This window comes from Panicum virgatum, chromosome 6K, assembly GCF_016808335.1.
Source record: "Panicum virgatum strain AP13 chromosome 6K, P.virgatum_v5, whole genome shotgun sequence".
Taxonomy (NCBI): Eukaryota; Viridiplantae; Streptophyta; class Magnoliopsida; order Poales; family Poaceae; genus Panicum; species Panicum virgatum.
In genome coordinates this window covers 35,255,308-35,261,307 of record NC_053141.1, presented here as the reverse complement: position 1 = coordinate 35,261,307, position 6,000 = coordinate 35,255,308, and the positions used below count along the sequence as shown (strand labels likewise).

Here is a 6,000-nt window from a genome sequence, read left to right as displayed (position 1 = left end):
TGTTAGCAGATAAGTTATGTTAGCCACATGCTTAGAGCTGCAGGTGCCGGAAAATTAGGGACATTGGGGAGAATGACCCGCACTGACAGGGCTGTCACCACCTGTGGTCTACCCCAGTCACACTGTGGAGCACTGTCATATCCAAAGGATCCCGCATACTCGGGCACCATGCCCACATATGAGGTCACTACCCTAGCACCCCCGGGTCCCCCACCCTTCGGATGGACAGGTAAGATGCTAAGGCAAGCCCGAAAGCACAACGAACCGATATCCTTAACCAGATCATCTGGTCTAAGCAAGCAACTAGTATAACTTGATAAAGCATTGATCAAGGCTAAGCAAGCTACGAACATAGCAAGATAACCAAGAACGAACTCAGAATGAACAGCATAACAAAAGTCGGAATACAAAGCCATACCAGAGGCCGAGGATTGCTCGCCGACCCCGAGGACGACTGGATTCTCTAAGAGATGAAGTACTAGCCTAGCTCCACTACCCTAAGGAGTACAAGTCACAAGAGCGTGTGAGATAGAGGCCTTCAAGTGGTGTGTGTTGAGTGTGTGGAGGGAGGCCCCTTTTATAGCCCCTTGAGGTCGGTTCCCGCCAAGATAAACATGGAAATGTTCACAACCGCCTTCTGGAGAGTCAGAGTGATCTTCCTGCCAAAGTGCACTTGGACGGCCATCAGGGGGGGTTCGGCCGAACCCCTGGTTCGGCCAGCCCCACCTTGCTGCCTCTGGCCACCGTCCTTCTCTGGTACACTGCATGGTGGGCCCTGATGTTGGTACGTCGGTGCCGGGGCTTCGTTGGTCGGTTTGGTCTGTCAAGTGGGCCTCTTTTGCATGTGTTGCGCAGGACGCGATCTTCTGCGACTTTGTCTGCGTATTCTGCATTTTCTTCTTATTCCGGACTTGTGGTCCTAAAAATATAAATCTTCGAAAACAACTGTGGAGCTAGGTTAGTGATACAAATATGCAAGTAAGAGGTATAGTTTTCCTTCTTTTGTGAGCATAGTTGACGGTCATATTTCACACTTAACGACCGTCAACAACACCCTCAAGCTATTTTGCTCGTCCCGAGCAAAACAAGGCGCTCGTTGTTGATCACGAGTTGCTACGATGTTGAATTTCCAACTCATACTTAGGCACAACCAAATGTTTCTTACCTTGATTTTGAATAAGTTGGCCTTTGTTCTTACCTCTTACCTTACTCCTGTGGAGCTTATAGCTTCACCTCATCCTTGGTGGTTGAGAGTCAGAATAGTATCATAGAGTGCTCATATTTCTTTCTCTTTAGTTCAACCGTCAATCTGGAGGTTTTGTAAAGTTTTTCAAAAAGAAATTTATAAAGTTCCTCAGATGATCTCTTGAATCGCTCCATGTGTATAATTCCTTACCAAGGCTTTTTATTATGCCTTTCTTCCTCAACCTATTTCTAATGGCTGTTTTTATGGAGCTGTAGGTATGGAGGATTTAAAGGCATACTTGCTTCTCATGTTTTGCTAAGCCAAAGACCGGATCTAAAGGAGAAACAAGTCATAAACCTTGATCAAGATGTGCAAGTGTGTGGATATTTTTGGTGGATGGTGTATGAACTCCTTTGTATGCACCATCTCTCCTTTTTCTTTCTTTTTGGATAAGGGGTTATCTCTCTCTCTCTTTTTTGACATGCCTAAGCATGTGACATACCTTCTTTGGGTATACATCTTTTATTTTATTTTTTTGACATGCCGGAGCATGTGTCATACCTTCTTTGGGTATGCATATTTTTATTTTCTTTTTGCATAGCCCCATATCCTTGATATATTTTTGAGAGAGAGAGGTGTCATACATGGACTTGGAGTTTTATTTTGTGGATTGATGTTTGCTTACTTCTAGTGTAGAAGCATAGCATGTGGTGGAAACGTGTATGTGGTCTTGGTCATGGGAGTATGAAATGAATCTCACTAAGGGTCACAACAATTTGACAAAGCTCAATGAGATAGCAAGTTGCATATGTGGAAGGTTTTGCAATGAAAACAACATATGGCTGTGGATAGGAATTTCATATCATCGAGGAACTTTATTATATTTTTGTTTTTTCAAATATTAAGTACTCTGGATATCAAGCATCACATAAGAGAATATCATAGCAACTCTATTTAACCATATCATAGCTCACAACAACTTAGATTTGGATCATGCTTTTTGCTACCCACAAGTTTCAAGTTTAAGGTTTGAACATTTTAAGCCAACAAACCCAAAACTAGGTAGAGCATAAAGTTGTAACTAAGCATATGAAGGAAATTAACAGAGCAACTATTCATCATCTCAACAAGGAATAGAATTCCCCTCTAAGGCACCAATACATGTAGCAATACGAGTAATCAAAGAAGCGCACTCAATAGGACCCGTCATCTTGAAATTCGAAAGCCATTGCTTAATGAAAGCTTGCGCGGGGGAGATTTTGATCTTGTTGACCATGGCATAAAGAATGAGCAACTCATCGTTGCGCACGGGTCGGACATCATCTCTTGGAAAGAGAGTGATGGTTAACCACTTGTGCATCAACTGAAGAGTTGGATTATGAATGTCGCTACACCGAGGTGCAAACTTGCCATGGACAACTTGACCCGAAATTTGGCCCCAAAATTCATGATGATTAAAACCGCGGCAAGCTTGATCGAGAGAAATCGGCCAACGTTTGTTGAAATCGAGGTGGCCGGCAAAAGTTTTCCAATAAAGCAAAAACTCTTTCCCAAAAAGTCAAAAATAAACCCCGTTTTCCACCTCCCAAAGAGTGCAAAGAAATTGGATGGTGAGGAGTCGAAAACCATACTCCTCAATGGGAACGAAATTATCCCAACCAATTGCATGCCAAACGTTAGAGAAGTCTTCGTACATACCTGTTTTGATGAGGAGGTCCGGATCGAATGCTTGGGTGTGGACGAAGCTTCGGTTCTTGAGGATGGCGTAGCCTTGTCGTTCACGATCATCTCGCAAGTCGAGGTACAGGGCATCTTCCACATCAATCTCTATGACCTCGGCATGCGGTTTGGCTTGCATCTCTTCATATTGTTCTTCTTCCTCATAGTCCATCGTGCTTGGTGTAGGTGTAGGTTCGGGTGTGTATGAGCTTGAGCCACCCCAAGAACAGGACGAACTTCCGCCCATCATCTTCTTGAATGTGCCGGAGACCTTCCGCCCTAAGCCTTTCATGATGGAATAAAACACGAGCAACTCGAAATGGGTTACGTTAGTGAAACCGAAATGAACGTTCTTACCCGGGAGTTGCTCCTTCTTTCTTGCAGAAAATAAATGAGAGAGAGAGGCCTCTTGAAATCAAAACTTGGGCAAAAATCCAATGAAAACCCGAGAGCAAAGTTTGAGAGAGTTTTGAGAGGGAGTGAGTGAATGAGAGTTGAGTGTGAGAGCTCAAAACTCACCCCTCGGCCTCTATTTAAAGGGAGAATGGCCGGGCACCATTGGAGGAGACAAGCCTCAACGGCTAGTGACCGTTGGAGAAGGGTGGGCCCACTAGCCGTTGCAGGGGGCCGGCTGACCCTAGGGTTCGGCCGAACCCTAGGTGGGCCCCCTTGCTGACAGCCAGGGCCCACTGCCCTTCTAACGGTCATAAACTTTTTAAACTTTGGTGCCGGCCAAACTTTGCTTCGAAAAGATGTTCAAATTTATTTTTCAAAGGATTTTAATGCTCGAAAATATTTTGGATATTTGTGAAAAAAAGAAAAGTGCTAGAAAAGTTTCTAGCATGCATGGGTGTTTTGAAAATTCAAATATGTAGTGGGAAAAATTGAAAAAGTCGAGAAAAGCAAAATGGTGGAGAGTGAATATGGGATACGTACCGATTTACCTTCGGCAAGGGCTCGTCGTTTAGAGTCTAACGAGCGGGACCTTTCTCCTGCTGTGATTACCACTGTTCGGCTCGTCCTAGAGAATTGGATGAGGACGAACTTGCGACCTTACACCACACCTTCTTTGCACATCTTCTCTTGGATCGTGTGGTTGTAGGTCTTGGTGGTTGGGACACTGGTGCATCCCAAAGTGCCTGCCCTTCGTCATCTTGTTGGTTCAGGATGCGCTGCTCTTCCCTTTGTTTGAATCTAAAGAATATGTCCTTCTTTCTGATGCGGAAGCGGATTTCTCCTCTTCCTACGTCGATCCTTGCTCTGGCAGCCCACAGGAATGGTCACCCAAGAATAAGCTCGATTCCGAGGTCACCTTCTATGTCCATCAATACAAAGTCTGCAAGGACGAAGGAGTCTCGTACGCGGACCAAGATGTTCTTGGCTATCCCCTCGGGATACCAGAATGTAGAGTCTGCAAGCTGCACACACATATATGTTGGGGAGAGAGCAGGGTATAAGAATTTCTCGTATATTACCATGGGCTTAATGTTGACACGGGCCCCCAAGTCGCAGAGCGCATGCTCATAGTATTGATCGAAAATTGAGAAGCTGATCATGAGGACCCCTGGATCTTCTTGAATTGCTGCTACCAGGCCATCCCAAGTGTCATTCTTCGGAGGATTGTACCTACCTGCATGATTAGTTCGAGAAGTCTACCGGGGAAGGTTACCCCACCCGGTAGACACCATATTTGCAGTCTCAACGAGAGATTCGGGTTGCCCCAGAATCTTCTCGGACTCGGAAACAGGAACAACAGCAGGTATTTGAGCCAGTTGTGTTTCTATCATTTTGTTGAAACTTAATTGATTTTTAAGAGCAGAAGAAAGAGTTTCAACTTTAGCGTTTATACTTTCCAAAATTTTATCGTTGGCAGCAAGCTTTTTATTCAAAGATTTGTTTATTTTAGCTTGGCCAAAGACTAGATCTCTCAAGGAGGGTTGGTTTGAATTGAAATTCAAATTGAAATTTGAGTTGAAATTGTTACCTCCTTGGAATGGTGGGCGTGCTTGACCCCACCCCTGGCCTCCTTGTGGACGGAACCCGGTGTTGTTGTTGATGTAGGCTGCATCTTCACGGGTCTCGGGGCAGTCATTCCCTGAGTGTCCACCGTCACCACAAACCTCGCATGTTAAGTACGAGTTCATGGCATGGACGGGAATAGGCATTTGTTGCCGGTTCCATTCATCAAGTTTCTTTAGCAGGAGGTCCAGTTTGGCGGCGAGCATGTCCGTCTCCTTGACAGTATGCATTCCGCCCTTTGTTCTGGGCTGGGAACGCTCCTCGTTCCAGCCATAGTTGGAGACCATCTTTTCAATCAAGGCCATAGCCTTGGCGATTGTTAGGTCCAGATAGGCTCCTCCAGCAGCGGCATCAAGGTGGGCTCTGGATGTTGTCATTAGCCCATTGTAGAAGCTTTGGAGCACGAGCCACTCGTCCATCCCATGATGAGGACAGGCAAGTATGTATTCTTGGAGTCTCTCCCAAGCTTCTGGGATGGATTTCATCTCTGTCTATTGGAAACTTGTAATTCTTCTATGTAGGACATTTGTTTTGCCCAATAGGAAGAATTTGGCGAGGAATGTCGTGGAACACTTGTCCCATGTGCTGACGTCTTCTTTGTTCTGATAAAACCACTATTTGGCCTTCCCCAGGAGGGAGAAAGGAAACAAGTGGAGCCTGATAGCGTCAGCTGTAACGCCCCGTATGGTTACGGTCTTGCAAAGCTCCAGAAAGTTCTGGAGATGGGTGTTGGCGTCCTCATTTGGCTTGCCATAGAATGGGCTAGCCTTCACCATGTTAATGAGGCTGGACTTCAACTCAAAATTCACGTCCCCAGCATCAACGTTGGGTCCAGTTGCCACATTGGCAGCTGAGGGGACGGAGAAGTCGTGGAGAGTCTTCTCAGCCATGGGTTCGGTGATTGTTGATGGTGCTTGGGAAGCTGGCTCGCTTGTCGACTACGAGAGCAGAGGAGGGACAACACGAGGTCGGACCCTTCTCACGAGCTTCTCGGGATTTTCAACGAAGTTTGTTGGCAAGGAGAAACCAGACATACACTACCCTATTTTCATCCAATCAGGAGAAAACAAAAAGAT

The 6,000-nt window shown here is 45.6% G+C and overlaps 1 protein-coding gene and 1 non-coding gene across 2 annotated transcripts in view; both read left to right on the top strand.

The window, feature by feature from the left end:
- Positions 1–6,000, top strand: part of LOC120713428 — a 35,930-nt gene that overhangs the window by 24,004 nt on the left and 5,926 nt on the right. The gene's annotated exons all lie outside the window — the stretch shown is intronic.
- Positions 5,342–5,448, top strand: LOC120639403. The gene has a single exon (XR_005661406.1). It is a non-coding gene; the product is annotated as a small nucleolar RNA R71 (small nucleolar RNA).